Here is a 17,828-nt window from a genome sequence, read left to right as displayed (position 1 = left end):
TCCTGAAAGTGATATGATAGGATATGTGTCTTTTGCTTTCTCACTTACTACAGGTGGCGTGATTACGTCTAGACTCATCTATGGTGCTGCAAATGGCATTGTTTCATTTTTTTCACTAGCGAATATTCCATCTGTACATGGAGGAGTTCTTCTGTGTCCACCCGTCTGTTGGTGGACTTCTTGGTTACTTCCATATCTTGGCTATTGTAATACTGTGCCATGCAGATTTGCCTGCCTGTGTCTTTCCAATTCTCTCTTCTTAGATTATAGGTCGAGGAGTGGGCCTGCTGGATCATATGGTAGCTCAATGTTTACCTTTTTAAGGCACCTCCCTTCTGTTCTCGTTCGTGGCCCTTTCCAAGTTACGTCCCCCTTGAAGTTGAGGGTAGGCATTTCTCCACAACACCTTCAGCATTTATTGTTTGTAGTTTTCTTGCTGATGGTTATTCTGCCACTTGTGAGCTGATACCGCTTTGTGGTTGAATTCGCACGTGCCTCATAATCCGTTGAAATTGAGCTTTAAGACATGTCCTTTTTATTTTTCAAGCTGTGATTACCCCTTCGTTCTTCAGAGGGTTCTCTTAAAGTATGTGTCACATTTTGAAATGTTTTGGCCATTACCTCCCTCAAGACATTTTGAGGGCAGGTTTCATTTACAGTTCTGCAGTACTTGTTCCTATGAAATGACCATTAGCACAGGTTTTAAAGCTTTTTGTGCAGGTAACTGCCAGAGGGGGGCAGCCTTTCTATGTTCCCCACCCTGGTACCTAGGGAAAAGCCCTTGCGGCCTGTGGTGTTTCTCGGTTATAAATTAGAGTGGAGTGTGCCCGGACACACCCACACAATCTGATGTCTCCTTACTTTTGTTGGATTTTTAAACTTAATTTTTATTTCTTATTGGAGTAATTTTCGACTGTGTACGTGGACCACTTCTACTTTGTGCATTCCTCGGTTGATGGACATTTTCATTGCTTCCAAGCGTTGGCTATGGTAAATATTGTTGGAGTGCAGGATTGCCAGCCTGTGACTTTTTGATTCTCATGTTCTCAGGTGATAGGCCCAGCAGTGGGTGTGATTGACTGACTGGTAGCACCGTGTTTCCCTTTTCAAAGCACCTTCTTTGCGTTTTCATTAGTGGCACTTACCACGTCCCCCTTAGAATCGAGGGTACGCATTTCTCCACAGTCGCTTCAGCATTTATTGTTTGCAGCCTGTATGCTAATGGCCCTTTTGGCTGCTGTGAGCTGATAGGATTTTGTAATTTGGGTTTGCATGTCGTTGAAAATTCGTAAAACTCATTATTTTTCTCCGCCGTTTTCTTTTCTGTTCAAAAAAGGAAACAGTTGGGCGTACAGTAGAACTCTTGAAATTGTCCTCTTGGAAGGTTGCCCTCTTTTGAAATTTTTGGTCGATTTTCCACCCCAGAATTTTTTTAGAGAGCAGGTGTCATTTACCGAACTGCAAGTGTGGTGAATATTTAGTGACCTTTAGCAATGGGTTTAAAGCTGCTGTTGTGGGAAGAGGCCTCAAGCAGGCAGCATTTCTCCATTCCCAAATCTGGGTACTAGGGCAGCAGAGCCTTTCTGGAAGTCGTGTTCCTAGGTTGTAAATTACATTGGAATGTGCATGGAGAAACCCCCATAAGCTTATGTCTCATTATTTCTTCTTGGTTTTAAAAATTTTTTTAATTGGGGTAAAGCTTAGCATATTGTTTGTCCTAGGTGTACACAATCTGGTTCATTTGTACATTACATATGTCTATTCAAGTACAGATCCTCTTCCCTTGTAAAATGTTACAGAGGGTTCCGCAGACCTCCCTTGCTATATTGTCGGTCTTTTTGAGATATGTATATAATATGTGTTTGTATACATATAGTAACACTAATCTTAATTTATCCATTCCCCCCACCTTTCCTTTTAGATGAGCATAGTTTGTTTTCTAACTCTGTGAGTGTCTTTCTCTGTGGAAATATGTTCATTTGTGTCAGTTATTAGATAACGCCTATAAGTGATATCATAGAGTATAGGTCTTTTGCTTTCCGACCTACCTCATGTTTCATGATTATCTCCAGACTCATTTGTGGTGCCTCAGAGAGCAATGGTTCATTGTTTTCCATAGCTAATATTCCATTGTGTACATGGACCACTTCTTCTTTATCCATTCACCTGTTGTTGTACATTTTGATTGCTTTACTCTCTTGGCTCTTGTGAATAAGGCTGCTCTGCAGCTTTTGCGGCCTGTGTCTTCTCGATTCTTGTCTTCTCAGGTGAGAGGTCCAATGGGGCGCCTGCTGGATTGAACGGTACCTCCATTTTTACTTTGAAGCAGAGCTCCTTTCTGTTCTCATTATTGGCTGTGACCCCTTTACGTCTCACCAGCAGGTAGAGGGTACACAGTTCTCTAAAACCCCTTCAGCATTTATTGTTTGTAGACTTTTTGCTGATGGTCAGTCGACTGGTGTAAGTTGAAACTTTTTGTAGATTAGATTGCATGGGTCTAACACTCCCTGAGGTTGAGCTTTTATCCATTTTCCTTCTTTTTAAAAAGAGTGTGAATAAAACTTAACTCTTCATACCCTCCTCTTGAAACATTTGCCTGTTTTGAATTTTTTTGTCCACTCCCTACTTCAGCACACTTTTTTAGGGCAGGTGTCCTTTACAGCCCTCAGTCCTTCTGAGTGTTAAGTGACCATTAGCTGTGAGTTTAAAGCTGCTCTTGCAGGAAACGGCCACAAGGTGGCAGCATTTCTCCTTTACCAAATTTGGTTACTAGGGAAACAGAGGCTTAATGGAAGTGGTGTTCTAGGTTGTAAATTAGAATGGAATGTGCCAGGAAAAAGCCCTTTAAGGTTATGTCTCATTACTTCTTGTTCATATTTGTAATTTACTTTTTATTTTTTATCCCAGCACATTTGATTACAATGCCTTGTTTGTTCTAGGTGTGCAAGATGTGCTTCTTTCACACATATACGTGTATCTATTCTTCCTCGCATCCTTTTCCCATGTAGGTTATGACACAATGTTGAGTAGTCTTCTCCTGGTCTTCCGTACATCTTTGGTGATTATATATTTCACATGGTTTGTATATCTCTGTTAACCCCAATATGGTAGTGTGTCCAATCCTCATCCCTTTCTATTTGGTGAACCATAAGTTTTTTAATGAATCTGTGATTGCCTTTCTCTGTGGAAATATCTTCACTGGTATCAATTTTGAAGTAACTCCTGAAAGTGATATGATAGGATATGTGTCTTTTGCTTTCTCACTTACTACAGGTGGCGTGATTACGTCTAGACTCATCTATGGTGCTGCAAATGGCATTGTTTCATTTTTTTCACTAGCGAATATTCCATCTGTACATGGAGGAGTTCTTCTGTGTCCACCCGTCTGTTGGTGGACTTCTTGGTTACTTCCATATCTTGGCTATTGTAATACTGTGCCATGCAGATTTGCCTGCCTGTGTCTTTCCAATTCTCTCTTCTTAGATTATAGGTCGAGGAGTGGGCCTGCTGGATCATATGGTAGCTCAATGTTTACCTTTTTAAGGCACCTCCCTTCTGTTCTCGTTCGTGGCCCTTTCCAAGTTACGTCCCCCTTGAAGTTGAGGGTAGGCATTTCTCCACAACACCTTCAGCATTTATTGTTTGTAGTTTTCTTGCTGATGGTTATTCTGCCACTTGTGAGCTGATACCGCTTTGTGGTTGAATTCGCACGTGCCTCATAATCCGTTGAAATTGAGCTTTAAGACATGTCCTTTTTATTTTTCAAGCTGTGATTACCCCTTCGTTCTTCAGAGGGTTCTCTTAAAGTATGTGTCACATTTTGAAATGTTTTGGCCATTACCTCCCTCAAGACATTTTGAGGGCAGGTTTCATTTACAGTTCTGCAGTACTTGTTCCTATGCAATGACCATTAGCACAGGTTTTAAAGCTTTTTGTGCAGGTAACTGCCAGAGGGGGGCAGCCTTTCTATGTTCCCCACCCTGGTACCTAGGGAAAAGCCCTTGCGGCCTGTGGTGTTTCTCGGTTATAAATTAGAGTGGAGTGTGCCCGGACACACCCACACAATCTGATGTCTCCTTACTTTTGTTGGATTTTTAAACTTAATTTTTATTTCTTATTGGAGTAATTTTCGACTGTGTACGTGGACCACTTCTACTTTGTGCATTCCTCGGTTGATGGACATTTTCATTGCTTCCAAGCGTTGGCTATGTTAAATATTGTTGGAGTGCAGGATTGCCAGCCTGTGACTTTTTGATTCTCATGTTCTCAGGTGATAGGCCCAGCAGTGGGTGTGATTGACTGACTGGTAGCACCGTGTTTCCCTTTTCAAAGCACCTTCTTTGCGTTTTCATTAGTGGCACTTATCACGTCCCCCTTAGAATCGAGGGTACGCATTTCTCCACAGTCGCTTCAGCATTTATTGTTTGCAGCCTGTATGCTAATGGCCCTTCTGGCTGCTGTGAGCTGATAGGATTTTGTAATTTGGGTTTGCATGTCGTTGAAAATTCGTAAAACTCATTATTTTTCTCCGCCGTTTTCTTTTCTGTTCAAAAAAGGAAACAGTTGGGCGTACAGTAGAACTCTTGAAATTGTCCTCTTGGAAGGTTGCCCTCTTTTGAAATTTTTGGTCGATTTTCCACCCCAGAATTTTTTTAGAGAGCAGGTGTCATTTACCGAACTGCAAGTGTGGTGAATATTTAGTGACCTTTAGCAATGGGTTTAAAGCTGCTGTTGTGGGAAGAGGCCTCAAGCAGGCAGCATTTCTCCATTCCCAAATCTGGGTACTAGGGCAGCAGAGCCTTTCTGGAAGTCGTGTTCCTAGGTTGTAAATTACATTGGAATGTGCATGGAGAAACCCCCATAAGCTTATGTCTCATTATTTCTTCTTGGTTTTAAAAATTTTTTTAATTGGGGTAAAGCTTAGCATATTGTTTGTCCTAGGTGTACACAATCTGGTTCATTTGTACATTACATATGTCTATTCAAGTACAGATCCTCTTCCCTTGTAAAATGTTACAGAGGGTTCCGCAGACCTCCCTTGCTATATTGTCGGTCTTTTTGAGATATGTATATAATATGTGTTTGTATACATATAGTAACACTAATCTTAATTTATCCATTCCCCCCACCTTTCCTTTTAGATGAGCATAGTTTGTTTTCTAACTCTGTGAGTGTCTTTCTCTGTGGAAATATGTTCATTTGTGTCAGTTATTAGATAACGCCTATAAGTGATATCATAGAGTATAGGTCTTTTGCTTTCCGACCTACCTCATGTTTCATGATTATCTCCAGACTCATTTGTGGTGCCTCAGAGAGCAATGGTTCATTGTTTTCCATAGCTAATATTCCATTGTGTACATGGACCACTTCTTCTTTATCCATTCACCTGTTGTTGTACATTTTGATTGCTTTACTCTCTTGGCTCTTGTGAATAAGGCTGCTCTGCAGCTTTTGCGGCCTGTGTCTTCTCGATTCTTGTCTTCTCAGGTGAGAGGTCCAATGGTGCGCCTGCTGGATTGAACGGTACCTCCATTTTTACTTTGAAACAGAGCTCCTTTCTGTTCTCATTATTGGCTGTGACCCCTTTACGTCTCACCAGCAGGTAGAGGGTACACAGTTCTCTAAAACCCCTTCAGCATTTATTGTTTGTAGACTTTTTGCTGATGGTCAGTCGACTGGTGTAAGTTGAAACTTTTTGTAGATTAGATTGCATGGGTCTAACACTCCCTGAGGTTGAGCTTTTACCCATTTTCCTTCTTTTTAAAAAGAGTGTGAATAAAACTTAACTCTTCATACCCTCCTCTTGAAACATTTGCCTGTTTTGAATTTTTTTGTCCACTCCCTACTTCAGCACACTTTTTTAGGGCAGGTGTCCTTTACAGCCCTCAGTCCTTCTGAGTGTTAAGTGACCATTAGCTGTGAGTTTAAAGCTGCTCTTGCAGGAAACGGCCACAAGGTGGCAGCATTTCTCCTTTACCAAATTTGGTTACTAGGGAAACAGAGGCTTAATGGAAGTGGTGTTCTAGGTTGTAAATTAGAATGGAATGTGCCAGGAAAAAGCCCTTTAAGGTTATGTCTCATTACTTCTTGTTCATATTTGTAATTTACTTTTTATTTTTTATCCCAGCACATTTGATTACAATGCCTTGTTTGTTCTAGGTGTGCAAGATGTGCTTCTTTCACACATATACGTGTATCTATTCTTCCTCGCATCCTTTTCCCATGTAGGTTATGACACAATGTTGAGTAGTCTTCTCCTGGTCTTCCGTACATCTTTGGTGATTATATATTTCACATGGTTTGTATATCTCTGTTAACCCCAATATGGTAGTGTGTCCAATCCTCATCCCTTTCTATTTGGTGAACCATAAGTTTTTTAATGAATCTGTGATTGCCTTTCTCTGTGGAAATATCTTCACTGGTATCAATTTTGAAGTAACTCCTGAAAGTGATATGATAGGATATGTGTCTTTTGCTTTCTCACTTACTACAGGTGGCGTGATTACGTCTAGACTCATCTATGGTGCTGCAAATGGCATTGTTTCATTTTTTTCACTAGCGAATATTCCATCTGTACATGGAGGAGTTCTTCTGTGTCCACCCGTCTGTTGGTGGACTTCTTGGTTACTTCCATATCTTGGCTATTGTAATACTGTGCCATGCAGATTTGCCTGCCTGTGTCTTTCCAATTCTCTCTTCTTAGATTATAGGTCGAGGAGTGGGCCTGCTGGATCATATGGTAGCTCAATGTTTACCTTTTTAAGGCACCTCCCTTCTGTTCTCGTTCGTGGCCCTTTCCAAGTTACGTCCCCCTTGAAGTTGAGGGTAGGCATTTCTCCACAACACCTTCAGCATTTATTGTTTGTAGTTTTCTTGCTGATGGTTATTCTGCCACTTGTGAGCTGATACCGATTTGTGGTTGAATTCGCACGTGCCTCATAATCCGTTGAAATTGAGCTTTAAGACATGTCCTTTTTATTTTTCAAGCTGTGATTACCCCTTCGTTCTTCAGAGGGTTCTCTTAAAGTATGTGTCACATTTTGAAATGTTTTGGCCATTACCTCCCTCAAGACATTTTGAGGGCAGGTTTCATTTACAGTTCTGCAGTACTTGTTCCTATGAAATGACCATTAGCACAGGTTTTAAAGCTGCTTTTGCAGGTAACTGCCAGAGGGGGGCAGCCTTTCTATGTTCCCCACCCTGGTACCTAGGGAAAAGCCCTTGCGGCCTGTGGTGTTTCTCGGTTATAAATTAGAGTGGAGTGTGCCCGGACACACCCACACAATCTGATGTCTCCTTAATTTTGTTGGATTTTTAAACTTAATTTTTATTTCTTATTGGAGTAATTTTCCACTGTGTACGTGGACCACTTCTACTTTGTGCATTCCTCGGTTGATGGACATTTTCATTGCTTCCAAGCGTTGGCGATGGTAAATATTGTTGGAGTGCAGGATTGCCAGCCTGTGACTTTTTGATTCTCATGTTCTCAGGTGATAGGCCCAGCTGTGGGTGTGATTGACTGACTGGTAGCACCGTGTTTCCCTTTTCAAAGCACCTCCTTTGCGTTTTCATTAGTGGCACTTACCATGTCCCCCTTAGAATCGAGGTTACGCATTTCTCCACAATCGCTTCAGCATTTATTGTTTGCAGCCTGTATGCTAATGGCCCTTCTGGCTGCTGTGAGCTGATAGGATTTTGTAATTTGGGTTTGCATGTCGTTGAAAATTCGTAAAACTCATTATTTTTCTCCGCCGTTTTCTTTTCTGTTCAAAAAAGGAAACAGTTGGGAGTACAGTATAACTCTTGAAATCGTCTTCTTGGAAGGTTGCCCTCTTTTGAAATTTTTGGTCGATTTTCCACCCCAGAATTTTTTTAGAGAGCAGGTGTCATTTACCGAACTGCAAGTGTGGTGAATATTTAGTGACCTTTAGCAATGGGTTTAAAGCTGCTGTTGTGGGAAGAGGCCTCAAGCAGGCAGCATTTCTCCATTCCCAAATCTGGGTACTAGGGCAGCAGAGCCTTTCTGGAAGTCGTGTTCCTAGGTTGTAAATTACATTGGAATGTGCATGGAGAAACCCCCATAAGTTTATGTCTCATTATTTCTTCTTGGTTTTAAATTTTTTTTTTAATTGGGGCAAAGCTTAGCATATTGTTTGTCCTAGGTGTACACAATCTGGTTCATTTGTACATTACATATGTCTATTCAAGTACAGATCCTCTTCCCTTGTAAAATGTTACAGAGGGTTCCGCAGACCTCCCTTGCTATATTGTCGGTCTTTTTGAGATATGTATATAATATGTGTTTGTATACATATAGTAACACTAATCTTAATTTATCCATTCCCCCCACCTTTCCTTTTAGATGAGCATAGTTTGTTTTCTAACTCTGTGAGTGTCTTTCTCTGTGGAAATATGTTCATTTGTGTCAGTTATTAGATAACGCCTATAAGTGATATCATAGAGTATAGGTCTTTTGCTTTCCGACCTACCTCATGTTTCATGATTATCTCCAGACTCATTTGTGGTGCCTCAGAGAGCAATGGTTCATTGTTTTCCATAGCTAATATTCCATTGTGTACATGGACCACTTCTTCTTTATCCATTCACCTGTTGTTGTACATTTTGATTGCTTTACTCTCTTGGCTCTTGTGAATAAGGCTGCTCTGCAGCTTTTGCGGCCTGTGTCTTCTCGATTCTTGTCTTCTCAGGTGAGAGGTCCAATGGTGCGCCTGCTGGATTGAACGGTACCTCCATTTTTACTTTGAAACAGAGCTCCTTTCTGTTCTCATTATTGGCTGTGACCCCTTTACGTCTCACCAGCAGGTAGAGGGTACACAGTTCTCTAAAACCCCTTCAGCATTTATTGTTTGTAGACTTTTTGCTGATGGTCAGTCGACTGGTGTAAGTTGAAACTTTTTGTAGATTAGATTGCATGGGTCTAACACTCCCTGAGGTTGAGCTTTTATCCATTTTCCTTCTTTTTAAAAAGAGTGTGAATAAAACTTAACTCTTCATACCCTCCTCTTGAAACATTTGCCTGTTTTGAATTTTTTTGTCCACTCCCTACTTCAGCACACTTTTTTAGGGCAGGTGTCCTTTACAGCCCTCAGTCCTTCTGAGTGTTAAGTGACCATTAGCTGTGAGTTTAAAGCTGCTCTTGCAGGAAACGGCCACAAGGTGGCAGCATTTCTCCTTTACCAAATTTGGTTACTAGGGAAACAGAGGCTTAATGGAAGTGGTGTTCTAGGTTGTAAATTAGAATGGAATGTGCCAGGAAAAAGCCCTTTAAGGTTATGTCTCATTACTTCTTGTTCATATTTGTAATTTACTTTTTATTTTTTATCCCAGCACATTTGATTACAATGCCTTGTTTGTTCTAGGTGTGCAAGATGTGCTTCTTTCACACATATACGTGTATCTATTCTTCCTCGCATCCTTTTCCCATGTAGGTTATGACACAATGTTGAGTAGTCTTCTCCTGGTCTTCCGTACATCTTTGGTGATTATATATTTCACATGGTTTGTATATCTCTGTTAACCCCAATATGGTAGTGTGTCCAATCCTCATCCCTTTCTATTTGGTGAACCATAAGTTTTTTAATGAATCTGTGATTGCCTTTCTCTGTGGAAATATCTTCACTGGTATCAATTTTGAAGTAACTCCTGAAAGTGATATGATAGGATATGTGTCTTTTGCTTTCTCACTTACTACAGGTGGCGTGATTACGTCTAGACTCATCTATGGTGCTGCAAATGGCATTGTTTCATTTTTTTCACTAGCGAATATTCCATCTGTACATGGAGGAGTTCTTCTGTGTCCACCCGTCTGTTGGTGGACTTCTTGGTTACTTCCATATCTTGGCTATTGTAATACTGTGCCATGCAGATTTGCCTGCCTGTGTCTTTCCAATTCTCTCTTCTTAGATTATAGGTCGAGGAGTGGGCCTGCTGGATCATATGGTAGCTCAATGTTTACCTTTTTAAGGCACCTCCCTTCTGTTCTCGTTCGTGGCCCTTTCCAAGTTACGTCCCCCTTGAAGTTGAGGGTAGGCATTTCTCCACAACACCTTCAGCATTTATTGTTTGTAGTTTTCTTGCTGATGGTTATTCTGCCACTTGTGAGCTGATACCGATTTGTGGTTGAATTCGCACGTGCCTCATAATCCGTTGAAATTGAGCTTTAAGACATGTCCTTTTTATTTTTCAAGCTGTGATTACCCCTTCGTTCTTCAGAGGGTTCTCTTAAAGTATGTGTCACATTTTGAAATGTTTTGGCCATTACCTCCCTCAAGACATTTTGAGGGCAGGTTTCATTTACAGTTCTGCAGTACTTGTTCCTATGCAATGACCATTAGCACAGGTTTTAAAGCTTTTTGTGCAGGTAACTGCCAGAGGGGGGCAGCCTTTCTATGTTCCCCACCCTGGTACCTAGGGAAAAGCCCTTGCGGCCTGTGGTGTTTCTCGGTTATAAATTAGAGTGGAGTGTGCCCGGACACACCCACACAATCTGATGTCTCCTTACTTTTGTTGGATTTTTAAACTTAATTTTTATTTCTTATTGGAGTAATTTTCCACTGTGTACGTGGACCACTTCTACTTTGTGCATTCCTCGGTTGATGGACATTTTCATTGCTTCCAAGCGTTGGCGATGGTAAATATTGTTGGAGTGCAGGATTGCCAGCCTGTGACTTTTTGATTCTCATGTTCTCAGGTGATAGGCCCAGCTGTGGGTGTGATTGACTGACTGGTAGCACCGTGTTTCCCTTTTCAAAGCACCTCCTTTGCGTTTTCATTAGTGGCACTTACCATGTCCCCCTTAGAATCGAGGGTACGCATTTCTCCACAATCGCTTCAGCATTTATTGTTTGCAGCCTGTATGCTAATGGCCCTTCTGGCTGCTGTGAGCTGATAGGATTTTGTAATTTGGGTTTGCATGTCGTTGAAAATTCGTAAAACTCATTATTTTTCGCCGCCGTTTTCTTTTCTGTTCAAAAAAGGAAACAGTTGGGAGTACAGTAGAACTCTTGAAATCGTCTTCTTGGAAGGTTGCCCTCTTTTGAAATTTTTGGTCGATTTTCCACCCCAGAATTTTTTTAGAGAGCAGGTGTCATTTACCGAACTGCAAGTGTGGTGAATATTTAGTGACCTTTAGCAATGGGTTTAAAGCTGCTGTTGTGGGAAGAGGCCTCAAGCAGGCAGCATTTCTCCATTCCCAAATCTGGGTACTAGGGCAGCAGAGCCTTTCTGGAAGTCGTGTTCCTAGGTTGGAAATTACATTGGAATGTGCATGGAGAAACCCCCATAAGTTTATGTCTCATTATTTCTTCTTGGTTTTAAAATTTTTTTTTAATTGGGGCAAAGCTTAGCATATTGTTTGTCCTAGGTGTACACAATCTGGTTCATTTGTACATTACATATGTCTATTCAAGTACAGATCCTCTTCCCTTGTAAAATGTTACAGAGGGTTCCGCAGACCTCCCTTGCTATATTGTCGGTCTTTTTGAGATATGTATATAATATGTGTTTGTATACATATAGTAACACTAATCTTAATTTATCCATTCCCCCCACCTTTCCTTTTAGATGAGCATAGTTTGTTTTCTAACTCTGTGAGTGTCTTTCTCTGTGGAAATATGTTCATTTGTGTCAGTCATTAGATAACGCCTATAAGTGATATCATAGAGTTTAGGTCTTTTGCTTTCCGACCTACCTCATGTTTCATGATTATCTCCAGACTCATTTGTGGTGCCTCAGAGAGCAATGGTTCATTGTTTTCCATAGCTAATATTCCATTGTGTACATGGACCACTTCTTCTTTATCCATTCACCTGTTGTTGTACATTTTGATTGCTTTACTCTCTTGGCTCTTGTGAATAAGGCTGCTCTGCAGCTTTTGCGGCCTGTGTCTTCTCGATTCTTGTCTTCTCAGGTGAGAGGTCCAATGGTGCGCCTGCTGGATTGAACGGTACCTCCATTTTTACTTTGAAACAGAGCTCCTTTCTGTTCTCATTATTGGCTGTGACCCCTTTACGTCTCACCAGCAGGTAGAGGGTACACAGTTCTCTAAAACCCCTTCAGCATTTATTGTTTGTAGACTTTTTGCTGATGGTCAGTCGACTGGTGTAAGTTGAAACCTTTTGTAGATTAGATTGCATGGGTCTAACACTCCCTGAGGTTGAGCTTTTATCCATTTTCCTTTTTTTTAAAAAGAGTGTGAATAAAACTTAACTCTTCATACCCTCCTCTTGAAACATTTGCCTGTTTTGAATTTTTTTGTCCACTCCCTACTTCAGCACACTTTTTTAGGGCAGGTGTCCTTTACAGCCCTCAGTCCTTCTGAGTGTTAAGTGACCATTAGCTGTGAGTTTAAAGCTGCTCTTGCAGGAAACGGCCACAAGGTGGCAGCATTTCTCCTTTACCAAATTTGGTTACTAGGGAAACAGAGGCTTAATGGAAGTGGTGTTCTAGGTTGTAAATTAGAATGGAATGTGCCAGGAAAAAGCCCTTTAAGGTTATGTCTCATTACTTCTTGTTCATATTTGTAATTTACTTTTTATGTTTTATCCCAGCACATTTGATTACAATGCCTTGTTTGTTCTAGGTGTGCAAGATGTGCTTCTTTCACACATATACGTGTATCTATTCTTCCTCGCATCCTTTTCCCATGTAGGTTATGACACAATGTTGAGTAGTCTTCTCCTGGTCTTCCGTACATCTTTGGTGATTATATATTTCACATGGTTTGTATATCTCTGTTAACCCCAATATGGTAGTGTGTCCAATCCTCATCCCTTTCTATTTGGTGAACCATAAGTTTTTTAATGAATCTGTGATTGCCTTTCTCTGTGGAAATATCTTCACTGGTATCAATTTTGAAGTAACTCCTGAAAGTGATATGATAGGATATGTGTCTTTTGCTTTCTCACTTACTACAGGTGGCGTGATTACGTCTAGACTCATCTATGGTGCTGCAAATGGCATTGTTTCATTTTTTTCACTAGCGAATATTCCATCTGTACATGGAGGAGTTCTTCTGTGTCCACCCGTCTGTTGGTGGACTTCTTGGTTACTTCCATATCTTGGCTATTGTAATACTGTGCCATGCAGATTTGCCTGCCTGTGTCTTTCCAATTCTCTCTTCTTAGATTATAGGTCGAGGAGTGGGCCTGCTGGATCATATGGTAGCTCAATGTTTACCTTTTTAAGGCACCTCCCTTCTGTTCTCGTTCGTGGCCCTTTCCAAGTTACGTCCCCCTTGAAGTTGAGGGTAGGCATTTCTCCACAACACCTTCAGCATTTATTGTTTGTAGTTTTCTTGCTGATGGTTATTCTGCCACTTGTGAGCTGATACCGCTTTGTGGTTGAATTCGCACGTGCCTCATAATCCGTTGAAATTGAGCTTTAAGACATGTCCTTTTTATTTTTCAAGCTGTGATTACCCCTTCGTTCTTCAGAGGGTTCTCTTAAAGTATGTGTCACATTTTGAAATGTTTTGGCCATTACCTCCCTCAAGACATTTTGAGGGCAGGTTTCATTTACAGTTCTGCAGTACTTGTTCCTATGAAATGACCATTAGCACAGGTTTTAAAGCTTTTTGTGCAGGTAACTGCCAGAGGGGGGCAGCCTTTCTATGTTCCCCACCCTGGTACCTAGGGAAAAGCCCTTGCGGCCTGTGGTGTTTCTCGGTTATAAATTAGAGTGGAGTGTGCCCGGACACACCCACACAATCTGATGTCTCCTTACTTTTGTTGGATTTTTAAACTTAATTTTTATTTCTTATTGGAGTAATTTTCCACTGTGTACGTGGACCACTTCTACTTTGTGCATTCCTCGGTTGATGGACATTTTCATTGCTTCCAAGCGTTGGCGATGGTAAATATTGTTGGAGTGCAGGATTGCCAGCCTGTGACTTTTTGATTCTCATGTTCTCAGGTGATAGGCCCAGCTGTGGGTGTGATTGACTGACTGGTAGCACCGTGTTTCCCTTTTCAAAGCACCTCCTTTGCGTTTTCATTAGTGGCACTTACCATGTCCCCCTTAGAATCGAGGGTACGCATTTCTCCACAGTCGCTTCAGCATTTATTGTTTGCAGCCTGTATGCTAATGGCCCTTCTGGCTGCTGTGAGCTGATAGGATTTTGTAATTTGGGTTTGCATGTCGTTGAAAATTCGTAAAACTCATTATTTTTCGCCGCCGTTTTCTTTTCTGTTCAAAAAAGGAAACAGTTGGGAGTACAGTAGAACTCTTGAAATCGTCTTCTTGGAAGGTTGCCCTCTTTTGAAATTTTTGGTCGATTTTCCACCCCAGAATTTTTTTAGAGAGCAGGTGTCTTTTACCGAACTGCAAGTGTGGTGAATATTTAGTGACCTTTAGCAATGGGTTTAAAGCTGCTGTTGTGGGAAGAGGCCTCAAGCAGGCAGCATTTCTCCATTCCCAAATCTGGGTACTAGGGCAGCAGAGCCTTTCTGGAAGTCGTGTTCCTAGGTTGGAAATTACATTGGAATGTGCATGGAGAAACCCCCATAAGTTTATGTCTCATTATTTCTTCTTGGTTTTAAAATTTTTTTTTAATTGGGGCAAAGCTTAGCATATTGTTTGTCCTAGGTGTACACAATCTGGTTCATTTGTACATTACATATGTCTATTCAAGTACAGATCCTCTTCCCTTGTAAAATGTTACAGAGGGTTCCGCAGACCTCCCTTGCTATATTGTCGGTCTTTTTGAGATATGTATATAATATGTGTTTGTATACATATAGTAACACTAATCTTAATTTATCCATTCCCCCCACCTTTCCTTTTAGATGAGCATAGTTTGTTTTCTAACTCTGTGAGTGTCTTTCTCTGTGGAAATATGTTCATTTGTGTCAGTCATTAGATAACGCCTATAAGTGATATCATAGAGTATAGGTCTTTTGCTTTCCGACCTACCTCATGTTTCATGATTATCTCCAGACTCATTTGTGGTGCCTCAGAGAGCAATGGTTCATTGTTTTCCATAGCTAATATTCCATTGTGTACATGGACCACTTCTTCTTTATCCATTCACCTGTTGTTGTACATTTTGATTGCTTTACTCTCTTGGCTCTTGTGAATAAGGCTGCTCTGCAGCTTTTGCGGCCTGTGTCTTCTCGATTCTTGTCTTCTCAGGTGAGAGGTCCAATGGTGCGCCTGCTGGATTGAACGGTACCTCCATTTTTACTTTGAAACAGAGCTCCTTTCTGTTCTCATTATTGGCTGTGACCCCTTTACGTCTCACCAGCAGGTAGAGGGTACACAGTTCTCTAAAACCCCTTCAGCATTTATTGTTTGTAGACTTTTTGCTGATGGTCAGTCGACTGGTGTAAGTTGAAACCTTTTGTAGATTAGATTGCATGGGTCTAACACTCCCTGAGGTTGAGCTTTTATCCATTTTCCTTTTTTTTAAAAAGAGTGTGAATAAAACTTAACTCTTCATACCCTCCTCTTGAAACATTTGCCTGTTTTGAATTTTTTTGTCCACTCCCTACTTCAGCACACTTTTTTAGGGCAGGTGTCCTTTACAGCCCTCAGTCCTTCTGAGTGTTAAGTGACCATTAGCTGTGAGTTTAAAGCTGCTCTTGCAGGAAACGGCCACAAGGTGGCAGCATTTCTCCTTTACCAAATTTGGTTACTAGGGAAACAGAGGCTTAATGGAAGTGGTGTTCTAGGTTGTAAATTAGAATGGAATGTGCCAGGAAAAAGCCCTTTAAGGTTATGTCTCATTACTTCTTGTTCATATTTGTAATTTACTTTTTATGTTTTATCCCAGCACATTTGATTACAATGCCTTGTTTGTTCTAGGTGTGCAAGATGTGCTTCTTTCACACATATACGTGTATCTATTCTTCCTCGCATCCTTTTCCCATGTAGGTTATGACACAATGTTGAGTAGTCTTCTCCTGGTCTTCCGTACATCTTTGGTGATTATATATTTCACATGGTTTGTATATCTCTGTTAACCCCAATATGGTAGTGTGTCCAATCCTCATCCCTTTCTATTTGGTGAACCATAAGTTTTTTAATGAATCTGTGATTGCCTTTCTCTGTGGAAATATCTTCACTGGTATCAATTTTGAAGTAACTCCTGAAAGTGATATGATAGGATATGTGTCTTTTGCTTTCTCACTTACTACAGGTGGCGTGATTACGTCTAGACTCATCTATGGTGCTGCAAATGGCATTGTTTCATTTTTTTCACTAGCGAATATTCCATCTGTACATGGAGGAGTTCTTCTGTGTCCACCCGTCTGTTGGTGGACTTCTTGGTTACTTCCATATCTTGGCTATTGTAATACTGTGCCATGCAGATTTGCCTGCCTGTGTCTTTCCAATTCTCTCTTCTTAGATTATAGGTCGAGGAGTGGGCCTGCTGGATCATATGGTAGCTCAATGTTTACCTTTTTAAGGCACCTCCCTTCTGTTCTCGTTCGTGGCCCTTTCCAAGTTACGTCCCCCTTGAAGTTGAGGGTAGGCATTTCTCCACAACACCTTCAGCATTTATTGTTTGTAGTTTTCTTGCTGATGGTTATTCTGCCACTTGTGAGCTGATACCGCTTTGTGGTTGAATTCGCACGTGCCTCATAATCCGTTGAAATTGAGCTTTAAGACATGTCCTTTTTATTTTTCAAGCTGTGATTACCCCTTCGTTCTTCAGAGGGTTCTCTTAAAGTATGTGTCACATTTTGAAATGTTTTGGCCATTACCTCCCTCAAGACATTTTGAGGGCAGGTTTCATTTACAGTTCTGCAGTACTTGTTCCTATGAAATGACCATTAGCACAGGTTTTAAAGCTTTTTGTGCAGGTAACTGCCAGAGGGGGGCAGCCTTTCTATGTTCCCCACCCTGGTACCTAGGGAAAAGCCCTTGCGGCCTGTGGTGTTTCTCGGTTATAAATTAGAGTGGAGTGTGCCCGGACACACCCACACAATCTGATGTCTCCTTACTTTTGTTGGATTTTTAAACTTAATTTTTATTTCTTATTGGAGTAATTTTCCACTGTGTACGTGGACCACTTCTACTTTGTGCATTCCTCGGTTGATGGACATTTTCATTGCTTCCAAGCGTTGGCGATGGTAAATATTGTTGGAGTGCAGGATTGCCAGCCTGTGACTTTTTGATTCTCATGTTCTCAGGTGATAGGCCCAGCTGTGGGTGTGATTGACTGACTGGTAGCACCGTGTTTCCCTTTTCAAAGCACCTCCTTTGCGTTTTCATTAGTGGCACTTACCATGTCCCCCTTAGAATCGAGGGTACGCATTTCTCCACAGTCGCTTCAGCATTTATTGTTTGCAGCCTGTATGCTAATGGCCCTTCTGGCTGCTGTGAGCTGATAGGATTTTGTAATTTGGGTTTGCATGTCGTTGAAAATTCGTAAAACTCATTATTTTTCGCCGCCGTTTTCTTTTCTGTTCAAAAAAGGAAACAGTTGGGAGTACAGTAGAACTCTTGAAATCGTCTTCTTGGAAGGTTGCCCTCTTTTGAAATTTTTGGTCGATTTTCCACCCCAGAATTTTTTTAGAGAGCAGGTGTCATTTACCGAACTGCAAGTGTGGTGAATATTTAGTGACCTTTAGCAATGGGTTTAAAGCTGCTGTTGTGGGAAGAGGCCTCAAGCAGGCAGCATTTCTCCATTCCCAAATCTGGGTACTAGGGCAGCAGAGCCTTTCTGGAAGTCGTGTTCCTAGGTTGGAAATTACATTGGAATGTGCATGGAGAAACCCCCATAAGTTTATGTCTCATTATTTCTTCTTGGTTTTAAAATTTTTTTTTAATTGGGGCAAAGCTTAGCATATTGTTTGTCCTAGGTG

This window comes from Eschrichtius robustus, chromosome 8, assembly GCF_028021215.1.
Source record: "Eschrichtius robustus isolate mEscRob2 chromosome 8, mEscRob2.pri, whole genome shotgun sequence".
Lineage (NCBI taxonomy): Eukaryota > Metazoa > Chordata > Mammalia > Artiodactyla > Eschrichtiidae > Eschrichtius > Eschrichtius robustus.
The sequence above is the reverse complement of the archived record's forward strand: the minus strand, read 5'-3'. Positions refer to the sequence as shown.